General features: G+C 39.1%; 1 protein-coding gene across 17 annotated transcripts in view; it reads left to right on the top strand.

Moving 5' to 3' along the window:
- Positions 1-718: 718 nt before the first annotated feature.
- LOC119007089 (mucin-1-like) overlaps positions 719-25,976 on the top strand; it is a 97,967-nt gene continuing 72,709 nt past the window's right edge. For all 17 annotated transcript variants that reach the window (XR_005071004.1, XR_005071005.1, XR_005071001.1 and 14 more), the window contains exon 1: positions 719-1,133. The gene's annotated coding sequence lies outside the window, so the exon portion shown is untranslated. The remainder of the gene's footprint in view (positions 1,134-25,976) is intronic.

Below are 25,976 nucleotides of genomic sequence, written 5' to 3'. Positions count from 1 at the left end.
ACTATGTAGTTTTATGGAACAAGATAATCTGAAGATCATCAACAGATTTCTTTTTAATGCCGAAGCAAACTAAATAAACAAACTCTGTTTTCATGACTGAATAAACAAACTGACTTTAAAGGACAACAGAAGTTATACTGTTTTAAATTGTTTAGATGTGGCGGACCCTGCCTTTCTAGTTTCAAACACTGTTCATGGGACCTTTTTTTCCTCTGAGAATATCATTAATATTATATATACTGAAATTCCAATATATGTAATAATTCAAGTTTGAATTTCTTCTCCAAAACTACACAATGCCCCTTTAAGCCATGTAATTACAGTCAGAGCTGCGCCAATATATTTCTAGTTTAAGTTTGTAAGTATATATATATATATATATATATATATATATATATATATATATATATATATATATATATATATATATATATATATATATATTGCTGTGTTTTGCTGTGTTGTGTCAATCTAAGTAAAAGTTTAATTATGTTAGATAGAGCAACAATTTGTGGGCTCATTTTCATCTTTGTTTATGTTTTTGTATTAGTTGTTTTGGTTTTACACACTTAAAAATACGAGATTTAAAGACAGACTTGCATGTCACATTTAATCATATTACAAGTCGCAGCAGTCTTCTTCTACAGTTTCTGGTTGGTATCTTCAGATTTGGTCAAACAGCGCCCCCCTGGACTGTAATACGGGCTAGACACAAGAACGTGCGGTGAAACGGGGTACTGCACTCTTGGAGTTCAGGCGATCACATCCAAACTAGCATTACCTAGAGAAGCCCAGGTGAAGGTGACGTTCTCTGAGTACCGTATCAACGTTTTTGGACCAGTTACTTTCGGTCGTGACACTTAAAGAATAATAACTATAACAACTCTGAGGTTTTAAATCAGTCGTTGTGTGACCCGCTACCAAAAAGTTAAAAGTTTAGCAACGTCTTTCAAATGAACGGTCGTCACGGTGACGGTTGTAAGCTAGCTAACGTCAGTTAAACGCTAGTTGTAAGCTAGCTAGTTTTACAGTATTGCTAGTTATGGCAGCAGCTACGGTTTAATATCTAATATTGATATTGGCCACAACCCCCCCAATGGAGGATTTGAGGAAGACATCCATCTTTAAATAGCGTGAGTCAGATTCACCCATTTTCTTTTTCTTTCTACTGTCTGTCTGTCTCCCTGTAGTAGCTGTCTGTCTGTCCCTCCCTTCACTAGCTCTAATGGCTAATGTCAAGTAAACTGGCTGTGAAGCTGTTTATATGACTATCATATTAACTGAAAAAAAAAGTTGCTGTTGGTCTAGACATTAAATTCCATCAATGTGTTCTTGCTGTTTGCATTAAAGCTGCTGAGTTTATGAAATGAGGTGACATTTCTCTGATTTGTCATTTGTTAGTAGGTCTGGTCTTGTCAGTTTATGGCAGCTGGTTATTAAATCTGTGTAATACTTTAATCTAATGACTAATAAACAGTTCAGGTTATTTTAGGATTTGTATGCCAAGCATGTAGGCCTGCAGCAGGTAAAAAAGGTTTTTATATCATGCGTTTGATGCCCAGTTATCGGATTCATGATGTCCATTTTTTAAGCTGAATTGTTAACTGTACGTATTTCTCATGGCCGATACCGACAAAATGACTGATAATTTAGCCTTTTTGTATTTTAGAGTAAGAAGAAAAAGATCATAACCCATAGTTTATTCGCACCCTAGATTATAAAAAGGCCAAGATATGGTGAGCAGAGTTGGCTGATTTTATATTCTGGAGCTCTAATAAGAGTTGTTGTATTAAAATTTGTGTACTTTTACAGACTCTGTTAGGTGTTGGTGAGCATCTTGAAAATGATAATCATGTCCTTTCAAGATGCAAGCAACCTACTGTATCTGAGTGTATATATGTGTTTTCCAATACCAGGCTGGTCATTTATCAGTCCGATAAACATTGTGCATCCTTACCCACATTTCCTTTTGATGTGAACACAGGCTTTTTAGAGTTATCCGTGAATTCATTTTGGGTAGAATTTTGTACTGTTACTGACATGTATTTTATATTCAAGGAAGCTTGGAAATGCCATTTATATTTTTATTGCTGCCAAGAGGGTAGATAATGTGTGAGCCATGTGTTTATGACATATATTGTGTCTGTTTGCTGTGACCAGATGGTAAAGCTGCTGTCTAAATGTCATCCTGTGGTTGAATTGTAGTCTAGATAGTTTATTTGTATTCCACCAAGTGACAGTATTACAAATATGAATATGTTCTCTTTGTTTGTAAAAAGACACAGGCATCACGTTTGATATCTTGACATCACACTACTTCCAATAATAGTCAGACATAATTTACTTTAAATTATATTCACCCAGTTTTGCTTATAATGGACCAGAACTACTTCTGTGTCTCAGCTAAAATATTCTTCAAAATCAAACTGTAAAATAACTGTTAAGTTATTTACTTTTTTTTCAACAGACACGTAAACAATGCAAGAGTTTTTGTTCAGTAATGTAGAATCTGCAAAATATTTTAAAGAATTGTTTCCCACAATCTGAAACTTTTCACTTGAATTAAAGTGTAAGCTTCGCAAAAATGATTTGATTAATGAGACATTTTCAAACGGACAGTAAACTTGTCTGGTGTTTGTATTCCATAGACTTGTGAGTCCCAAAGTGACATCTGCATGCAATCTGTCGTCCACAAGAGGATTGTAGTTGTACCAAGCAGAGTAAAAAGCAGTTCCAGTTGATAATTACTCAATGCCCCTAAAATGGAAGTGATCATGCAAAATGGTGATTGTTCAGATCATAAGTGTGACTGCCCACATGATTGCCTACTCCCTGTGCTGTGCACACTGTTAAATAATTCTGTACACACAGTTAAATAATTTTGCACTATAACTCTAACAAAGATCATATCAGATGGGGTGTTTTGGAACAAACGCTAATGAAATGGGGGTCTTTAGTCTAATGTGTATCTAAATGGGTTTTCTTGATGTGAAAACATTTGGCGATTCCTCATTTAGACACAGAGCAATATTGCTGCTGAAGCAGTAAAACTGCACTGCGCGGCTGAATATGTGGCAATTTGCTACCCAAAAGCTGGAACAAAAGTTGGGCTTTTGATGGAGCCAGTCTTTTCTGGCAGAAACCATTTGGATACTGTCTTGCAGATTCAATCCACTAACCTGTCAGGAGGTTGAAATTGCCAGCAGAAATAGCGTGAGTGTCGACAGAGGGCTGCAGTGTGAGCAGATCAGACATAGATGTGATTGGGAACTTGATCAAAAGCAACAGAGATCCAGTGTGAAAAGGAAGCACTGCTCATTCACATTGCTTGAGGCTGGATAGCAGACAAGGTGATTTCCTTCTCAGTTTACCCATGGGTCCGAACGATTCAAAGCCTGATGTAAACTTGTGTTAGACCTTCTACAGAAGTGTCTCTGAGAAAGAAGTTAGTGAGACAGAGAGCTAGGGCGAGTCATTTATTTTTCAGTTAATAAATCTATACACACCATGGAGAGCAAAAAGAGGAGTTATTTTTGTTCAGCAACTCATTAAAACATGCTTTAGGCTATGTGATCGTATCACATGTTTTTGAGGGGAGGAGTATGAGTGTTGCATGCTCAAAAATAGGCCATCCAATCCTGTGAGGAGTCACTGAGTGAAGTTATTCAATCGGATGATGAGTGAATTGTAAAATACAAACACTTCCCCCACTTCTGAGAGAAGAAATTGTTTCATTTTCACACAATTAAGATGGAAATTGTTCATCTGATACCCTCTTAGTGGCAGTAATCTTACAGTTAATGTCGTACCAAAGGGAAGACAACCACAGCTCATGAGGCAAAAACCCCCAGCTCTGCCGTTTTGTAAGGAGATGGTTTATAACTGTCACTTTTGGTGTTGCTGTAGGGATTTTCAGCAGTAATCAAAAGTACACATTGTACATATTAAGCATTCAGCTTTTGTTGATGCAAGGTCATTACCATACAAAGCGCTGCAGTCATTTATTCTTTTTTTATGAGACACACTGATGTCATGGAGGTAAAATATATATTATTTCAGTAGCGTAGCCACAGATATTGATTTAGGTGGGCCTGGGTGACGTAAGGTGTGCAAGAACCAAAGCATAAAATATGTAGATCAACCCTTAGAGTTTCTACTCTTTATGTTAAGATCTCATTAAAACATAACTTAGAATATTTGTCTACTGTCAGTTGTATGCATTGCACTGAAGAAATAAAGGTGGCAGAGGCAAGCTGCAATTTCATCTTTTTCCTGCAATGCTGCAATAAATTCCCCAGTAATATTATAGCACAACAGTTGCATAGGTAGGTGAGGTGAGTACACCCTTATCTGTATATGTACCATTTTAACCAACTGAATTATCTGTAGCTGTATCCAGACTTGTCAGGGAATAGCAGGGCTTCAGTTTGGAACTGGGTGTGTTTGGTTGGAACGTGCTAATTTAAGCCTGAAATTGAAGAGTTGTTCAGAAGTTGCTGTATTTAAAACTTTGGTCTATTGTTGATAGGTCTGTAACAGTCACAGCTCCAGGGGTTGTGGCTGGAGCAGTCGGTTTCGGTTAAGAGGCACTGCATTGTGGAGAAGCATCCCAGGTCCTCTTAAAAAACTTGTCAAGAGAGCTTCATTTTGACATCTTGAGCCGTAATGATCTGTCACTGACCATCAATAGAACAGCATAAAGGCAGTGTGTGCACCAAAGCAACCCCGCTCTTATTTGAATTCAGACTTTCAGTACAAGTGATGTGAGGTCTCTCTATCAGTCTATTATTCCATTTAAGTTCAAAAATGTAAAGAATAATGAGCGATAATATGAAGAATTGTTTTTAAATTTGCTGCTAACATAATTTCTTATGAATTTAATGGGTGTGCAAAGACCATGCTTCAGATGCGTGATCATGTGACTGTATAATATGTATACAATTGTACAGAGCAGTATGTAAGCATTTTAGTTAAATAAAACAATTTAAAAAAAATCAAATGTATCAACAAAATTTAGAAAAATAACAGTTCGGATGTTATGATGTCTGTGTATTGTGTTGCAGAGATATCCACTGAAGTTAGCATGCTATCCAGCTAGCCCCAGCCCATCCCAATGCAAAGCTTCTGTGCTAGTGGTGGAAATGCCAACAGTACCACAGTGCACTGAGCTCCCAGTCCAGAGGGCAGCCACAGTTAGCAGTTGCCCCGGGAGTATGTTGAATCCTATTTATTTTGATAATGAATTTGATAGGTGGCCAATTGCATATTTAGTAATTGCAAAAAGACCATGAAAAGAAGAAATAAAATGGATAGTCCAACTAGGTATATGTAAATATTTATAAAAGAAATAAAACATATTTGTTAATAAACTGTAGAAGAGAGTGAAAGAGGATGCAGTCCAAGAGAATAGTTTATGTTTTGACAGACCCATTCTGACGTATAAAATGGCTCTCTTGACATTTCTGATGGGACATTATAAATGGATGGTTCCAGTTGTCATAGTTGTCCCTATCCATTCAAATGTGTTGTCTGACCCATGCCAGTAGTGAATAAACACACATAAACCATCTGTGTGTGGGCAGCAGTCTGTTTGTCTGACAGTAAGCATCAGAAACTGTCCATGTAAGTAAAGTTAACACTGTCACAAAAAAATAGTTTCACAAAGCATTTTTATGTAGTCAATAACTTTAATGAAATGGCTTAAAATTACATCTACCCACAGGCAACAATCGCACTAAAGTGACACTACACTGACAATATTGTGATTTTTCTATAATTGGCTATCATTATGAAAATGTATATAATTACTGCTTGTGACACTGAGTGTATACATAGTCTCACTCACAGCCCATCACTGAAAATTGCTGTAAACAATTCAGGACTCTTTTCCATTTTCTGAGCACAGTAAACATGGCCCTTAGGTTCAAACAGAGAAAAGCACTTTGTTTGAATTGTAGTCTATAAATATACCTTGAAGTCAGCATCAGTACATTGAGCACCCCATAAAATCTGTTCATTTTGACATGTGTCATGACCATAACACATATTAATTTAGAAAGTGCTTGAAGGCTTTCACATTGCAAACGAAAGCCTGAAGATAAATTTAAGTTGTTCAGAAAAACAAAACAACTTCTTCCATCTGAAGAGGTAAATAAATGTATCATAAACTATAGTTTATTGGCCATTGAGCTATCCTCATATTTTCTCTGCTGTAGGGCTGTTGGTTGTGGAAGGCTGTCTTTTATCATTTCAGTGGACCAGTATATGTGGAAAAAGTGTAATGTTCTCAATACCTCAGCCAATTAAAATGGCAAATTGCATTACGTTACATTTTTGGTTGGTTCTAAACTTTCCAGCCTGTTCTACTTGTTCTAATACAGTGCTGGCCTTTACCCACTTTGACCACTTAGACTTTATCCTGGTGGCTTTTTACATGTTAGGTTGAGGCTAGTTCAAATAATGCTCACCAGAAATAGCAAAAAGATTCCAGAGCTCAAGAAGATTATCATGGATTTCAGTCAATTTTAGATTTAGAATCAATATCGTGACACCTATATGCCCAGCCTTACGTACAATATGGAGTATTAGTATTGTTTTCTTACTCATTTTCTGTCTCATCTTTTATGGACTACTTTTTCCTGCCTTCACTTCCTTTTTGAAAGGGTTACCATTCCTTTGCAGCAAGCTTCTCACAGGATTGTCTATATTCTCTGAGTTTTAGTCAGTAATATAATATTTCCCTAATGTATCTGATGGGATGGGCAGTTGACTGAGTGAGTGGGCAGATAGAGTCAATTGCTGGCAGCATGTGTGTGTATGTGTGAAGGAGTTGCCCTTGTGCACCAAGTGGGATAATAAGGGCACATGCTTTGTCTTGCCACACTCTAATATAGGATATTACTACTGAGCACGCACTTAAAGTCAAGCATTTTTCCTGCCACTGTAATTTGTGGAGTCAGAGTCCACCGACCTTTGGAACTTTTGTTATCTGAGAGCGATCAGTGCATAAAAGATGTATGCAGCTGTGTCTTCAAAAAAGATTTGACTGAGCACAAATCAGTCAGAGGTTGCTGAGCTTTGCTGTGTGGAGGCTGGGGATCTCACTGGTTGTTGTGTGTGTTATGACAGTCCCAAGGTTTGACATATCCTGACAAATGGAGTTGTTTACATCAGACACAGCATACAGAGGACATGGCACCATCAAGACAGATGGCCTTCATTTTTCCACACGTTCCCTCTCATCTCCCTAATAGAACCGGCGCAGGCTGTCAGCTGCGGTGTCGAGGAGGCTTTCATTTACATCCTGGATAAGGATCAATAACGTATCTCTTTAAAAATCAGTCACTCCTAGTCAGCAAGGCTGAGTTGTGTGATTGTTTGAGGTGCTTTACTATTGATATTGTTTTTTGAAGTGGCCGCATATATGTCAAATTAAGCAACTTGGTGTGTTACATTGGTGATTGTGTGGTTTACAAAGTACAGTTTGCAAAACAATGCACCAACTACTTTGACAAGCTTACAGATTTTGAGGTATTGAACATTTTTCAACCTTTTGCTCTCGGTCTTCTGACAGAGACGGAGACCTTGTTCACTGTGGATTTGAAATGATGTTTTCGAGACAAACAGGTCACCAGAGTATTTCAGACAGGGCCCCATCAGGCTGTCTGTCAGGGGCGAACAGTCACACGGTGCATCCTGGGAACTGGAAGGACCTGACATCTCTTCATATCATTGTGGACCAGACTACCTGACGAAGCAGCAGAAACCTGTCCACCCCACAGCCGCTAAAGGAAAGAGGTGGAATGGATGAGAGTGAGAGGCTGCGTGGTTAGTGTTCACCAGGCAAGAAGAGTAGGTGGACGCTCGATAAACTGAGCTGAGGTCACCATCAATCTCTCATCCAAAGGGAGCGATGCTTAGGAGTCCTCTGGCTGAGCATGATGAATGGTGGCTACTGGATGGGAGGAAGCAGCTTTAATATTTGGCATTGTCAGGGGCGCTCTGTAACTCCATGTTGGAGACAAGTTTCAGTATGTTCACAAGCCAGCGGACGCAGCTGTGAAATCCTCTGTCTTCTCTGCTGCTTATGCAGAAAGATTTTTGCATTAAACTGTTTGAACATGAAGGCATGGCAGGAAAGGAAGACTATATCAGAAGTCAGGATGCAAAAAAAAAAAACCTCAGTGTCAATCGCCGATATTCACCTTTTAGAAAAATGGCTTTGCATATTGTTTGTTTTCCTCCAAACCTTGCTTTCGCTATGCTAGTCACTCTGCCACTGGGCTAGACTTTTTGCCTAAAAACAAAGGTTAAATTATGGCTCAGAGGGGTGGTTGTGTCTCAGAGGTAGAGGTCACTGGTTAGATTCCCCTGTTCTGCTTGTCAAAGTGTCCTCGGGCGAGTTACTGAACCCTGAACTGCTCCTGATGTGCTGGTTGGCACTAAAATGTAAGGAAGCTTGTCAGCAGTTGAGCAACCAAAGAAAACCAGTGAATAGATGCACATTCACTTGATGAAGAGCGCTCAGGTGTGTCAAAGCCTGTTCACCTGTTGATATGTGTTTTCCCTTTACCACTGAGACTTGAAACAGTTCAAAATAAGATCAGTCACTCATGATCAGTTAGTAACAAAACCTGCCTACTTATTAACACAGCCAACTCTGTTACTCTGGCTTTTACCTAACACAAAAAACGGGATTTCTATGTCAAACTGGGATTTTTGTGTTGTTTTTCTTTGGGAAGTAGCCAGGCTGTTACGGTAGCCATGTTGCAATTGCTGTCTTTGCGACAGTGGCGGCAACAGTAATACCATAGGGAAATGCTACAAGGGTGAATTTAAAACGTTATTTATCATGTTGAAAAAGGTTATATTAAAGTTTGTTTTATATACATGTATGATTTAATTTGTGCCCCTACAAACATAGTTTAATTAAGGGCTGAATGACTTAAATATCTAAATTATCTAATGAGTTATTAGATAACAACAAGGACAAAATAAACAACAACACAGACATCAGTTGGCCAAATTGTTATGAGTATAGGCCTAGAATTTCAAAATCCATCCCTGTTCAGAGGGCAACTTTGTTGGTGCGCACGTAATAAAATGAAATCATCTGGCATTGCCCATATTCAGGGTTAGATTCGTTCAGAAACATTGCTGCTCATACAAGGACATAGTTTTTGAAGCTTGGAGCGCCATTCAACACAAACGCCACTATACAGACTGAATAAGCCATACAAAACACAGCATAGACACTGCATAGACTGTCAGTCAAAAAAGAGCCATCTATTATGAGCTGGTGGGAGGGAGGTGAGGAAGCCATCCCTCTGAATTTTGGAGGGACACGTCTTGAGGGGAGTCATGGTGAGATGGAGAAAAATGACCCTTCATCTTTGATGGCAGTGAGAGAGAGGGAGAGCTGACAGTTATCCAAACAGCTTTCCGTGCAGATCCGCGGCTCAGAATCAGTCACGCAGGCAGTGAGTGTGGTGCACTGGGAGGACAGTGACCCCTGCCAACAGGGCCCCTAGAAAAGAGGCTGTCAAAGAAAAGAGACACTTTACACTTAAATGATGTCTAACTGCCTCTGAGAGTAAGGCAAGTGCTCTCTGCATGCAAGCATGCTTTTCCATCTTTCTCTAATGACTTAAAATACTTGCCTGCTATGATTTTGCTATCACTATGGTAGCAGCTGCTGGTGCAAAGGTGCCAGTGTTCCTTTGATTTGAATACATTCAGACGAGAAAACATGGAGTCTTTTTGACATTTGGTCAGGCTAGTGCTAAAAAATCCAATCACTCTGTCTATACTATAAATGGCATGCCTGACTTGCCAGTCAATAGTGCACTGTGACAAAGAAATATTCAAGCACTGTGTTGTCAGAAGCAATAAACCATCACTCAATCAAGCATCGCTTTTGTACGTCCAGTGTGTGATGGGCTGTGTTTCTTCTGCAAAATATCTCAGTTAAAGCAACGAACAGGACAACAACTTCATATTACTGATATTATTGAAGCAAAGCAGTCTCAGAAATTTAGAAACTGTCATCAAGCTCGAGTTTATTCAAATATTCAGCCTCTAATATTAAATGGTACAGCAACAATTATACATAATTTGAAGAGTATGTAATTATGTTTGTGTCTGTATAAATGCTGGCTGAGTCATCTTCCATAGACTGATTTAATTGCCACAGTTAAACAGTTGACTTGTCACTAGAATTTTGATAACTTTAGGTCGGCAAGATCCGATATTTACAGAAAGCATCCACAATTTTCAAGAGACAAACAATTTTTTTGTACAGATGTCATAGTCATAAGCAGAGAAACTCACCTCAGCTTTATTCAGGATACTTATGTTGGCTAATCGCTCACTTTATAGATATTGCTGGAAAGCTGACATTATAATTATTTGCCACCTATTCTACTGTTATGCTGACTTTTAGAGTTTAATATTATCCCATTATTGACTCTTTGCAGACGTTGCAGCTGTTCAGCAAAAGTAACATAGCCCCACTTTGAGTTGATCAGTGTGATTGGGTGATACTGCCAAGAGCTGCACATGTGTAGGTGGATGACTAAGAAGGTCTTTCTTTTTAGGAAGAAAACAGGTCTACAAAAGTGCTCCGGATAAACCAAATATGTTTAGAAGAATATGGTAATTAAAAAATAGAAGAAAATATAAAGATAAAAAAGGAGATCTGTTAGGGGCATATAATGTTTATTTGGCATCTGCTAGATTTAAAAATGTCTGACATATGAAATACCTTTTTTAAAAAAAACAAAAAAAAACAATATTTATTGATTTAATGTGCATATAGAATAGGAACTAATGGTGATGTGGGCAATGTATATTGATTCCAGGTCTTTTCTGACTAATGCCTTTTAATTGCTCCAAAAGATACCGAGTAGTTCCATAATCCTATTACATTTTTAAGACTGTCTTTTGCTGTCTTGTATTTTAAAAGCCCAGACATAAAAACAACTCTCTTATAGGTCTCCTCTCCTTCCCCTCCTATAAAACATGGTTAGTTTTTAAATGAGAAACCTCTTCATGTGCTCGTGTGCACCAGCTCAAGATGAGTTAACCCCACAAAATAGAAGTGCAGCCTATGAAATGTACAAAACTCGACCAATCACAGCTTTATTCTCACTTTTGAATGCTGTTAAGAGGATTCGATACAGAAAATGCCCCTAAAGGTCAAGTCCGTAATTACACTCCTTTTACCTAAGTGGAGAGCATGTCACAAATCCAATCATCGTCTGAATGAGGGATACCCAATCTCCGAGTGAAAATGAGTTGGTTTCAGAACTCTGCTCTTGCATTGTTGCACTTACATTATCCACAGTGAGGCACAAAACACCCTTAGTGGCCAGTGTCTCAGCCTAACCATAATTGATATATCTCTCTTGAGTGTGCTTATCTGTGGGATTCAAATAAGGGGTTGAATAATGATGTGTGCCTCTGTAAATGTGTTCCTCCCTCCATCATATGCTGGCTTACTGTATATTATTAGAGAGACAAAATTGTTTTGTCCTTTAGGTCACATGTAAGACTGGAGATAAGTCTCTCTGCCTGGATTTCCTGTTTATTTCCTACTGCAAACACCAAACCCTGTATTGTCAGTTCTGGGGAGAAACAGGTAGAGTAAACGTTTTGTGATATTGTGAACATAATTTTCCCCTGGTACGAAAAAAATCTGGTGCCAAAGATTTTTTTTGTTGCCATTGATTTCCAGTAGGCCGCCGTGGTGGTCAAATGATTGGCTGGCATGTGGGATTGACTGCAAAGTGTTTTCTCAATGTTCAGTCTCAGGAGGAATGTCTTTCTCAGGCAACAAGTCAAAAAAAACATTGAACCTTTCGAAACAATAATCATCCCATGGGACACCTGGCAGCGCCCTGTAAAGAGAAGAGTGTTTGTGTGTTTTTTATACATGGCAAATTCTCACTCAAAAAAACATTTTTTTCCACCAAGCACAACATAGTTCGATTTGAATTTTAGGTACATAGCCACACAATGGTGGCAAAAATGGACTGTAAATGAAACGGCACAAGCTTAGCGTGCATTTTGCAATAGTGGAAGATAGCATAGTAGCATTGCATATTGATTCAGACTGGAAAGTTAAGCTGTCAGTTAAATGAAATAGGTCAGACAAATTGGAGAAAAAAATGGAGTAGCACAAATATCAGTATAATTTGGGGTCACTGTCTGTTTTTCTTAGGTCTTACCTGAGTGTCCATGCTCATTTAGTTAGAAAAGGCATTGTTTAAAACAGATAACTTGTTCTAGTGTTTCCTTGTGGTGTTACTGTTTAACAACATGGCTATGGATAGCAGTCTGGCTTCTGTCCATGGCAAAAAACAACCATAAGAAACATAATTTTGATCTGATTAAGTAAGCAAATTTTGCTACTTATTTACCTAGTAGAAGATATCCCAGTTTTGAACCCTCTCAAGTCCTAATGGTAAGAGGAAACACATAATAGCAAGGTAACGGACCTTTACACAACACTGGACCACTCTCCATCAAGGGAATGCTTGTCAGTTTGCTCTTGTTTTACCTCGGTTTCTGTTATTCAAATTCTTTGCCTCCTCCATCAGTGGGGTTTGGGGTGGGCTTTTTCTTTTATGGTATAGAGTTATTCCACAGTAGAGGAACCACTTTATATGCAGCTGGTGCTTTTTTTTCTTCAGCCATTATACTGTGCAATCGGTATTCGAATCAGACTGACAAGTTCAAGAAAAAACATTGACTTTTGCCAATTTGATTATAAATTCTCATGATTTTCCTTCTTTATTTAAAATGTACCTGTGGCAAATTGAAATGAACAAGCAGAGAAGGAGAGCAAACTGTGATTGTGCCAGACTGGGAGCCTCTCTCTTGTACAACTACTAATGATGACACACTTAATGTGGGGCTCGTACTGGTTAAAACACTGTGATTAGTGTCACTGAATATCTAAGGGCAGACAAAAGCTGAACTCTGTCAAATGGAGGTTGACTGCAACTTAAAAATCAGTTACAGGGGTGAGGAATTGGAATTTGTTATTCTAAAAGTAAAAAAAACAAAATGCTGCTATATCTACATGCATCTGTGCATGAGTCTGCAAAAGTGAAGTCATGTTTTTCTTAGAACTGAATCATAAAATAGATAGCAGAACAGACTGTGCAGTGGCTCTATTGTGGTGACAATAGCAAACACCCTCATGAAAATCTGTCTGCTGACTCTGCCAGAAGGGCAGCATGTGTGAGGTTGTGAACCTCCCAGGGACCCCTGTAAAGACCCCCTGAATTGTTGTAAAATAAAGTCTCTTCTCGTTAATTGAGTGTTGTTAAGAACCAAAGCGATAATGAAGGATTACTGAGTGCTTACACTTGGGTGTTGGAAGCCATGTTAAAAATGCAATGCAGACTAGTTTGCTGTGTAGTGCCAAAAACAAAATTACAGTCTGTTCTTATTTTTAGGTCATGATTAATTTGCGGTGGTGCGGGTTTTGTGCCGCGTGTTAATTAATGCAAAATAGCAAGACTATTGAATTTATGAATAACATCATCACAAAGGGAGAAATGGTCGTGCGCAGCAGCCCAAGGCAGATATTCAATCATACTAAGAAACGTAGTTGTCTGGGTATGACAATTATTCAGCTTGCATTCTTGCCGAGCTTATGTAAGCTTGTTAAATATGAATATTTTTGGAAGAAAGTTCAAACTTGTCCATACCTGAATGTTGACTGTTGTCTGCTGCAGATTAGTTTCATCCACCAAAATCAACTCTGCACATTAATGTGGTGCAATAAATGCATTACTCTTCTCTCAAGCAATTTCTGCTCCTGAAGTTATTTTTGTCAGCTTAATGTCTCCTAAAGCTAGTTTGTCATGTTGATACCTTGAGGGAAGAATATGGACAAAGCTCAAATGACTCACCTCTTTCCAGGCCTAAGGTTGTCCCTTTCAATTTGGATCATGGCTGCTGTGGCGTGGTGAGGGCATCCTGAATGGCAAGATAGCTAAAAGCCAGTTTGTTTATGTTTTGTGGTCAGGGGGGTTCATGCTGAGCAGCAAAGCTCACCTTTTCAGCGAGTACATTTTGTGGCATCCCAGAGGCTAGTCTTTCAGATTAGCACAATGGGGATTATCCCGCCCAGCCTGTGTTGATCCTTTCACTGGCTGTGAGACGCAATGCAACTGTACACTATACAAGGCGGTGTGGGTGGAAGCAGACTCAGGAAAGTTAGCTGAGCAGATTAACTGTGGACTTACACCAAGGACAAAAAATGGTTTGACTAATCTTTAATGGCAGTGTTAAACAAAAAAAAAAAAAAATAACTGGCTTGGGAATCTTTTGTCGCCTAATCTGTGCCAGAATAATTTGCTGCACCACTCAGCTTCATCCACTCCAGAGACAATAAAATCTAACCCTAAAAATAAACATTAACAGAAAAATAAATAAACCCCCTCAAATATGAAAAACTGAATGTACCTTGTGGGGGGATATGGACACTAATGGATGGCTAATACAGAGATCATACACTTGTTGTGACAGACATCCCACACTTGTCATAGTGTGATTAATTCAGCAATCAGCAGCACATTTTTAGGGGTGGGAGAAAAAAATCTCTCTTTTTTCTTAACCAGAGCTCGGTATGTTAGCTTGATGCTAATCCATAATGGGAAAAACATTTAAAGTACTAACAGAAATTAACATGACTACCACAAGCAGTAAACCTTGCTGGGAAGTTGATAATTACACATGACTCCAAGCATCTTTTTCTGTTGTGGATTCTATAAAAAAAAGAAGTATTACATAGCAGCACATATCGGACAACCTACTGTATCTGCTGATACCAATGTGTTTGTGATTGTGGCCAATATCAGCCAATAATATATGTAAACCAATGTATTCATTGGACTCTGCAGCATAATATCCAAACTGTGTAAATAAGTAAGCAACTAGTTTGCTAATTGATTTATCACTGAAGCCATTTTTTCAAGCAAAAAAGGCCAAACGTTCAAAGGTTTCTGCAGCTACTCAAACCATTACTAAAGCAGTGGAGTGTCATCATACTGTGTCACCTGCTGACCTGCAGCCCTTCAGGCTTGTAGGCAGCTATGTTTGCTGTGTTCTAGCCATGAGCCGTGTGCTGTAACAAAACCATACTCTAACCTAGTTTACATTCTCAGGCAGTGCTGAGGTCTATGTTGAATACCAGCAGCGTGTTGCATAAAGTTCAAAGTGAATTGGACATCCAGGGTCCATCACTGTATATTTTTTCCAACAGTGAGTGAGGTGACAGCCCTGTGCATTATACATACGGCCCAGCTGTGGAAAGAGAATTAAGGAGTGTCTGCATGTGATAATTGTGCACAAGACAAGTAGGCTGACTGTTTAGTGGGTGATGTGTATGGCATAACAGCATATGTTACACAGTGTTTTTGCTGTGTGCTCTATGTGAGGCATTAAGACCATCAATGTGCCAGTATACAAACCGTCAGATGTCATCATGTCAGAAAATGTCATCTAGACATTTCATGTGCATGATAGTGTGTGAGTGGTATTTTGAGTGAATGGGGAGTTAAATGCTGTAGTAATTGTGGTCTCAGTTGAAATGCAATGATTGTTCTTGTCAGCAAAGATCACTGCTGTACCTCTGGAGTATATTTAAGAGGTGTCAAACAGGATCACTATTGCTTCCAGTAGATTTTGTTGACATTGAAAATAATAGCTTTGGATGGCTTTCAAAATTAAAATGCCAAAGGCTTTTATTGGTAAAGCGCCACAGTCAAAAGTCCATGACAACATACCCTTCTCTGTCATTTAATGTCTGTAAGCAGTGCAAGGGATACAGTTTATACAGTATCACTGTGGCTGTCAGTTTTGTCCGCTGTTGTAGAGATTTAGACTTAGACTTATTGATCCTTTTGGGAGGAAATTGGATTTCCAGCAGCTTACAAGTAGAAAAAGAGGTATAAAACTAAATATAGAAAGTAAACCATAAACAGTAAACAATAAACTCTTAGCTAAATATAGAAAGAAGACCATGAATAAACAAACAGTTAACAATAAACTCTAAAGATACAATAAAATCCATGGAAAATGAAATCAAATAAGATACATTTAGACAATGAGGATAATATAGATAGATAAAGATAAATGTATAGGACTGTATATAGCATCGTGTTTTTATACAGTAAATAAATGACATTAGCAGAAATTAGCAGTTTAATTAAATTATTGCACTTAAGTGGTGGATCAAGTTATTGCACAGGTATGTATGAGTAGATCATTAATTGCATAGTGCTTCCCTGTCATCTTTACCCTTATATTTCCTGCCCCCCCCCCCCCCCCCCCCGAGTGAGGAGTTGTAGAGTGTATATATAAAAGTATATTACGGCTTTTTATATAGAAGTCCAAAGCCCAGATAACCTCTGGGATGTTGGTGCGAGGAGCTGACTGTATGACCAGCCTTGCTCCTCCCAGCTGCCTTTTTTTGTTTTGTATTATATAGAATTAAAGCCTGCTGCTTTTCATATGCATGGAATTATGGGCAATGGACATTGATTGACAACTTGCTTTAAACCACGCAGAAAGGGGATCATCTGTGACTATGTAGAGTACACACTTCTTTTTAATTGCTGCAAGTAATTTTTGGCATGACACATGCCCTGATGGTTGAGTCACACTTGATTATAAGTCGGCAGAAAATCTGGCATGGAAGTGGTAAATAACCTGGCATCAAAGCATAAAAAGACACACACACACACACACACACACACACACACACACACACACACACACACACACACACACACACACACACACTTTCTAACATATTTAAACACTTCTTTAATGAAGAAAGTATGTTAATAAATTGCCTGTATGTGGAATATTCCTAGAAATAATACCAGTTGATCAATGCCCCCATTTAGTATATAGTAGTGGGAAAAGCCACTGACTCAGCAGGAGTTGTTTATCTCAGTGGTCACTCAATATAGCTTGATGCCATCGATGACCCAAGTGTGCTTGGTTACAGCAGAAGCCAGAAGGGGGGTGCTCCTCGCCGTCAGGCGGGCGACGGACGGACGCTCACTCGTCACCTTCACCCGCTACAAAGCAGCTAACGTTGAAAATGAGTATAGTGGCGCTGAGCTAGCAGTATAGCGGCGAAGCGCCGCTGTTCCACCGTCTGGGGAGAACCCTATATAAGAGTAACAAGGAATTGCTTTCTAACATTGCTTACCCTAGATTTTTTTGATTGGTGGAAACAATTGGTATTTATATAATTTCTACACCAGAGAGCGGGTCTTTAATAACCAACATTTTTTTCACCTTTACTGCTCTCATAGTTTTGTTTCCAGCAGCAGTTAGCAGCTGTTTTCAGTGGAAAAACATTTCAAAACTATCTGTACAGTATAGACACAGTTAGCAACTAGCTGGTCAACATAAAAAGCATTTTGCAGCTAAAGAGTCAGGTATTTTTCTCAGAAGTGGGAAGCAATGTTTCTAAGTTAATGATGATGTTGTTCTGTCACTGATCGATGTCTGAATAAGCAATGGTTAAAAGTCTAACATGTTTGCCATACAACTTAAAACGTGAACAAGTGGTATTTAGTCTTTAAAATCTCAAGTATAATTGGTTCGGCCTCATTCATTTATCAGGCTATTAAAGCAAAAAGGCGCTGCCTGCTGTCTGTTAAGTTAACAATCAGAGCAGAAGTACAGTGTCGTATGTAATGCTTTTGTTTTTCACTGGTAGCAGGGAGGGATTTATTTAATTAATCTGATATGCTCATGCTGCTATATCTACGGATTAGTGTGTCATTGCTGGTTTTATGATACGGTAGGGTATTTGCTTATTGACATTATTAAATGTTTTTTTCATAACATGAGAGAGGAACATGTTTGTTTATATCCTGCTGTTCTCAAGAATACATTATTATTAATACATTTAGCTGACATTTCCACTTTATTGTCATGTTGTTGACTCAATGTATGACTCTCATTGTCAGATATCAGCACATGGAAGCGCAAACATCAGAATAATGTAGATTTCTATTTATGGCCGAAATACATTGCACACAGCTTTATAGGTGTAGTTTGCATAGTAGTTTATAGTCCCATTGTTTTACATTTTTGCTAGTAGTAGTGCCAATTGATGATTTTTGTGACATTATTTACAAAAGTTGCCCCTTTGACCCCAGACTTCAGATTTCAGGCCCACAAAATAAAGATGAGCAGTAGCAGTCAGTTGCGTATGCATAATGTTGAACAGTGAGTCACTCACACCAAGGCTGAATCCCATTGTGTGGACTCGGACTACAGGGCAGAACGCTTACGAACTGGGATGACACATTTCTGAGATCTGAAGGCTGCAAGTCCACAAGAGGCTAAGTGTCTGGGTTAGAAGAGAATGTGCCAGTCATTGTGAATCATAAAGAGAAGCAAATGTGAACTCAGCCAACCAAATGCAGGATATTTCCTGACTAAAATAAAGGTAAAAAAGAAAAAAAAATGATTATAATGGATAGTGAGGCGAGTAAAAAAATAACTGCACACTCTCAGACACAAAAAGTAATTCTAGTTCAACCTCTGCACGGAGGTTAAAAATGTGAGTGCAGTGTATGTTATTGTGGGCGTCAAGTGGGCAATTCCTATAACTAGTGTTTTGTTCAGTTAAGCACGTACAGTATAACACCTCCAAGACTCTGAACAATGAATCATCACATCCTAAAACCACCCCCTTCTACTGTATATCTGCTGCAGGCCCTGGAAATATATAAAAGCACTCAGATTGGATGATAAATGTACTGAATATTGTTATTGCTTTGCAAAACACTGGTAATGCCCTATGTAAGCATTTTAAAAAATACATAGGATTTGTCGCTGTGGAGTGCCATCGTGCAGTTTAATAAAGAAGAAAAACGGCGCTGGGGCTCATCTATTTTCCACATCTCCAAGAGATGGAAGTTCAGTCAGTCATCTTACTGAGTTAAGTCCCAAAAATGAATATATGTGTTGTAATGTGAATATAATCATGCTGTGTTTCCACACAATGGATATCAGTGTCTGCACACAGTGATGGACGACTGAATTTTGCCTTGAATTACCTTGTATCTCACATTTGGCCTGTACAAAACAGCAGCAAAGTCTCCTGAACAAAAACATAAAAAGAAGTGGATGTTCCTTCCGTCAAGTTGCCACAAAAGGATGACAGAGAGGCCTTCTCATCTAGAGCAGGCTTTGTGATACAGTTATATGTCCATGGTTATAAAAGCAAAACGTTTAAAGCCCCTCTTCAGTCAGTTTTTTTTCTCGTCTAAGGGTCACCGCTCTTTCTCAAACAGAGAATGGCTGTGTGGTTAATCTGCATTCGCGGTTATCACCATCGCAACTAGACTGCGGTTCTAGCAAGACCAACAACATTAGCAGGGATCAGCGATAGCATCCATATTAGCATGAATCTTAGCAGGGAAAGCGATAGCTGGCACCCAACCAGAAGATCTTCTCGGGTATTGAGTAGAGCCCGACCGATTTATTGGCGGGCAGATATTATCGGCCAATATTAGGCATTTTCCAACTATAGGTACTGGCATTCATAATGGTCGATAAATGAATATTTAAGAAATTTAAAAAAAAAACGGACGAAACACCCTCCAGCCATGTTATGAGTGTTGGCGTCCACCAGAGTGCACTCTACAACAGGTCGAGTCTATGCCACCTGATTGACATACAGGAGGGCCAATCTGAGATCTCTTCTTGTCGGGTCACGTGTCACGTGTCACCATGCATGCGGAAATGTGCTAGCTACTGCAAAACACAAGCGAGCTAAGTGACCTGGTTAGTGGCTTCAATTGATATCAACAAAATAAGGGATGCAAAAAAATTTGAATTTGTCTGATTTGTCAAACTACCATCGCTATTTTGAAGAAGGGAAATGTTGAGAGGCACTTTCGCACTGTTTATAAAAAGTACTACACTGACTTCCCTCTGGAAAATGAGCTGAGGCCCTTGTCCCTACAAGCTCTGGGGCTGTGCTACTAATTTGAAGCCTGCACAGCTGAACAACTAACTCTGTGGACTCACCTTTCTCCGTCGATCAGCTGTTAGTCTAGCAACGTTAACTTTCAAACTGACTAGCTTGGTGCTCTGTGGGCTGTCCATCTTTGCTCCGTTGGTCCTCCCTCCACCACAACCTCAGGGTTATTCACCGCCTGGCTCCTCCATTTAGTCTTTGTTTTGTTTGTACCACTTTGTTAAGTGCTAAGATGATAAAAGAGGCCTTCATTGAGGTAGATGACTCCTTGTTTCAGGATTTTAAAAACAAACTAGAAATATTATCATCAATCAAAGCTCCTCAGCTATCAAGAAGTACAGTTACACAGCGCTGTGAAGTAATGGCCGAGGATTTGACACAGCAGCTTCGGAGAGACATGCAGACTGAGTGTTTCTCACTGCAATTAGACAAGTCTACAGACACCAGCGATACAGCCCAGCTGTGTGTTTCTGTTTGGATGGTGTTTACAGATATGACTGCAAAAGAGGAGCTATTAACATTACTGCCCATGAAAGTATGCACGCAGTGAGAGGACATTTTTCAGTCATTCAAAAACTTCACTGAGAAAACCAGCAGCTCCCGGTGTTTAAACTGTGTGCAGTGTTGATGGGGGGCGGCTGTAGCTCAGCGGGTAGAGCAGGTCGACTAGTGATCGTAAGGTCGCTAGTTCAAATCCTGGCTCAGGGCAAGGCTGAGCTGCATGTCGAAGTGTCTTTGAGCAAGATACTGAACCCCCCCATTGCTCATCAGTGAGGGCCCTGCGATGAGCTGGCGACTTGTCCAGGGAGTACCCTGCCCTCGCCCTGAGACAAGGCTGGGATTGGCTCCAGCAGCAACACCCCGTGACGCCATGGAAAGGGATAAGCGGTTACGGATAATGACATGACATGACATGACAGTGTTGATGGCTGTTTGTCACCTATGTGTATTACTGCTGTCAATTTTTATGTGCAATACCAAGGCTTATATTACTCTCTCTCTATCAGTTATGCATTGTGTTATATAAAGTATGTTCAGTGTATATATAAATAAATAGATGTTTAGTATTTTTATGCTGGTAGATCATTTTGACCTGATCATTTTGAAAGTAGTAAGTATTAAGTAGTTTACAAGCTAAAACAGTGTGCCCCTCTGCTCTACAACGTCCCTTGTTGTGACAATAAAACAAACAAGTTTATTTTAAAACTGCATTATCATATCATTTCAGTGAGGACTTATAGATAACTACAAATAACTAATGTTACAGAAAGCTGTTTATGTTTTGTTACGCGTTGCTGGATTTTTTTTTTTTTACGTATATATGTCTTGGCCGATATATCGGGATATCGGATTTTTAAATCACCAAATATTTGTATCAGTATCGGCCTCAAAAATACTTTATCGGTTGGGCTCTAGTATTGAGTAGCTGCAGAGTTTATTCGTGGTCAACCTGTAACCCGAACTGCCTCCAGACAGCTTCACTGCTAAACCTTCCCCTCTCCCCCCCTCACTAACACCTGAGCAGGACCCTGTCAATAGAGCATTCTCTCCTTCTCTTGCTCGACCACTCACACACTATTTGCTGCCCTGTCTCTTAAAGGACCCACGCTGCTTTTTATAAGTTCTGTTGGAGGATGAGTATAACATGTTCCTGTTTAACATCACCATCAACATTATCAAGAAAGGACTGAGAAAGCCAGGGTTTTTCCTTCTTTATTTTCCGTGCTGTTCTTATGAAAAGAAAAAGTGTAATTTCATTATTGTGGTTCAGTGTTTTTGTAATGCCAGCTTATTGTTGTTCAGATAAACTAAGATGAACCCAGCCATGTAAGTCCTCTGGTGCTGGAATGGAGCTGAAGGTCTTCAAAATAATAATGAGATAGTCCCACATTCCTGTGCCAGTAGCTGTAAATGAACAAGTGTACCAACATCACAACTGTTATGCAGTTAAGTCCTCTTCCTTGCCTGGCTGTTGTGTGTTAAACATTTATTTGTCTACAGCTTGTGGACCTTCTTGACAATACCATCTGTTGTTGCTAGGGAGATTTGGGACGCAGCTGCAGAGTCTCAGTTCATGACTTGCAGTGATGCCAGTGTAATATTGATGCTGCCATCTTAGCTTCGACTCAACTCCAGCACTGAATTGTCTCTTAAAATGCCATCCCATCATAACGGCAGACGATGCAAAACACATCAAACGTGTCTTCTGAAAGTGAAGACTGAAATCCTGTGAGAATATATTCTTTTTTTTGCCAACATTGGCAGAGACATGTAATGATCTACTGATGCATTCATTACTGCATAATGGCGAAACGATTCCTAAGTAGGCCTACAACTTTATTATTTTCATTATTGTTTATTCAGTTATATTTCATATTAGTCAGAAAAGATGATTTATTCAATGTCTTGTTCTGTGCAAAACCCAAATATATTCAATTTATATCAAAAACAATCTGAATAAAGAAAAAAATAATGTTCTTACACTGTTAAACACTGTTTAATTTTCTAGAAAAAACCTGTTCCTGTTGACCAAATAAGATAAATAAGATGACCACACAAAAATGAATTGTTGCAACTGTGTCAGTGTGATAGTAAAAGAGTGTAGCGGTGGTTGTATTTATTTATTTAAGGGTGTCACAGTTTGGAGCATGCAGTCATACAAAGAATACATCTGATTTAATCAGTAACACTTTTGTGACAGTATAACCATTCTGATCTACACTCCACTCCAGAAGGTGGCAGTAATGCACCTAAAAGCAGTTTTCCAACTGCCGTTGACAATAAAAGCAAGACAAAGACAAAGAAGACGCTGACTGACAGACCCTCCAGCTTCTAACAAAGAAGCTTGGTGACTTTACTTTTAAGGGTACCAACTGATAAATATTAAATCAATCAGTGACCGAGAAAAGAGACTACAATGGAAATTGTGCAGAGTAAACACACGCTCTCCAGCTACCCCGGGTCTTTCAACAGCTCCTTCTTTTGATCAAATCACAACTGGTGTTGTACTATTTAAAATTGATATTATATTTTTGTTATGACAGAGAGTAAAGTCCCAGATAAAGTTACCAGTGGGTAGTGGTATCAAATTCCAGGTGTTCAGTAGTTGCAGGTATGTTAGTGGACATTGTGACGCTAATGCATAGAAGACGACATAATCATAGAAACAAACATTTGAATTTGAGATTTTTTTTTATTGCCTCTTCCCCGTTGTACCAGAATTGTACCAAGTTTTGACCCCATAACCGAGAATACCTACTGACTGTGACTTCTGTGTACCGATACACTTCTGTGGGCTCGTAATGAAACATCTTCCATCCTGACACAATTATTACAAAGATGGTACAACATGCAGTATGACAAGAATTTTAATTGGCCTTCAGTAAGGTTGAAAATGCTGCTAATACAGTATATGAATGACATCAAAACATGCATCTAATCAAGTGTCTCACAATTGAGTGAGCATGTTGGCATCTAACATCTTCTTCCATCAAATACTGATTGTGCGTTGCTGGTGCGGTACATTGAAGGTCTTCTGTCTTGTTTGTTGTCTATTGACAGGAACATGATGGCGGTTATTCTTAAGGCCTACCCTCTTTGAAGAGAGACATTAGCTGTTATCTTAGTGGGTAGGTTCCAATAAAGATCACAAGGTCACAATTTATCATGACAATGATGGTCCCTTTGGGAATCAATATCACAGCATCAAAAATTTGTGACATTATGTTAGTCCTAATATTGTATAGTTGCCCTGACCTCTGACCCATTAGGTCAGGGGTCAGGGACAACAGATCACGGTTAGGTTTCTTAAACTTAAACTCCTTTCCTTTCCTTTCCTTTGTTTCCTTCTCCTCTCCCTCTTTCTCACTGTCACTCACACCCGATGATCACCTTGCCAACCACCTCCCGCAGAGACATTCAAGTTTGATGGTTTGATCAGACAGAAAGGAAATTACTATCATGGGACCTTCTGATTGATGGCGTGAGCTATCTGTCAGCACACTGCAGGACATGGGGAAAGGGTTTATAATACAAATTCAACAGTAACATGGTTGGCAGTCTCATATACATACGTCTCAGCCCACTTAATTCTATATGAACACGTCAAGTAATTTTGCATTAGTGTCACGCTTGTCTTTCTTCTTTGTGTTGTGTAATACATCATATGAATATAATCCGAGCACACAGTGAAGTGCTGGTTAGCAGATCTGCAGAAATGGAGGCGTAGTCTTTATGTCCTGAATGATGGGGAAATGTATTGAATGAGCTGAATGCTAGAACAGTTACAATAACAGCTATGAATTAGAGACATTTTGATGAGTCCTCATTAGGAACAGCAACACAATTTGCAACATTTCTCGATTTTTACTACACATTTGAAAATAATTTGTGATTGTAGGCTTACTTTTTTGCATCAAGATCAACTTAAAAGTGAAGAGATGTACTCTTTATTGTTGCTGCTAATTATTTTATATAAGTAAGAAATTATAAAAATGGTGCCATTAATGACATGTTGGACATGCAGTATGACCTACAAAAAATAACTCCTCTATTGTGTATTTTTATACAGATATAATTGTACTGTGTGCTTTTGTTCCTCTACAGAGCTGTTAAGAGTTCGGTTGGTCAGATTGCTTTTACAATGACTGCAAAATAATTTCACTCAAGCAATCTTTCTGTGAACAAGAATCCTTCCACTGAAACATTTACACTGAGACAAGGCAAAGAAAACAAAACTCTTTTACCATTTCTGTCTCTGTGGCGGATGACTACAGGAACAGAAAATGGAAGCCGCTTGTTTGGCATCTTGCGCTGCTGTGTAATTTTTATTCTACTGTTTAATCTGTTTTACTCTATTTTAGTTCATCAATCATCCTATTAATGTGTATTTCTTTTGTCTTATTATATTGCATTGTGCTTTTCTTGAATCCTGTCTTAGGGCTGAATGATTAATTGAAATACAATCAAAAGCGCAAGTACTTCTGTGGTTTGAATATTGTAATTGGTGTCATTTGCCCAAGTATAATGTCCAAATCACAGAAGCTGCATTTTTTGACCTGCTGCAGAAATGTCCTGTCCTACAAATCTTGTTTTTCAGATGAAAGATGTTTGTTTGGTACAGACCCCAGCATATGTCGCATCACCACGATTCAAATTTTTTGTTACAAAAATATTAAATTATGATTCAAAAAGGACATTTCCAGCAATCAACAGTGAACAATGTCCTAATCACAATGAATGTGAAAATAATTGCAGTGGAATTTTGTGACCACATTGTGCAGCACTATTGTCTTAATGTTTTCTGATAAGCACCTTGAATTGCCTTGTATATCATCTTGAAAGTTGTGATACAGATAAGTAAGCCTTGCCTTGCCTTGCTTTGCCATGTTTGTGGGTGATTTGAGTGAGGGGATGAGAGGTGCACATCCACCGTCAAGTATTGGCTTAGAGACGACTGATTTGCTATTTGTGTGCAAACTGAGTCGGCAGGAACTTGTCACACTCATTTGCTTCAGGAGACAACACCATGCAGCAACCACAGCTCCTGAATACAAGTCTGCCTCTCCGTCTCTCTCCCCTCCACGTCTCCTTTTCTCTGTGATTCTGGTGTGAGACGGCATGCTGACTGACACCTTAAAAAGGTCTTTGGCAAGCGTGTGAACAGAAAATTGTGGCCAAACCTTTGACCAAAGTCTCCCTAAACAGTGGGGCTCCGCCTGCAACCATGAATAACACAGGATATATTTGTGGCACTCCTGCACCTCAGCACCTTGGTGTCCTGCATAGCAAAACAAGCTCAGAAAAGCAACAGTGCCCCCACTTGACTGACAGGGGAACCACACCAACAACAGGCCGTCATTCTTGTGTGCACATGAAATAAAATGGGCTGGAAATTTGTCAGGGGTTGAATTTAGGAGCAAAGTGGCAGAAGATGCTTGAGGTGATT

Source organism: Acanthopagrus latus, chromosome 18, assembly GCF_904848185.1.
Source record: "Acanthopagrus latus isolate v.2019 chromosome 18, fAcaLat1.1, whole genome shotgun sequence".
Classification (NCBI taxonomy): domain Eukaryota; kingdom Metazoa; phylum Chordata; class Actinopteri; order Spariformes; family Sparidae; genus Acanthopagrus; species Acanthopagrus latus.
Note: the sequence above shows the minus strand (reverse complement) of the source record. Positions and strands in the feature narration are given on the sequence as shown.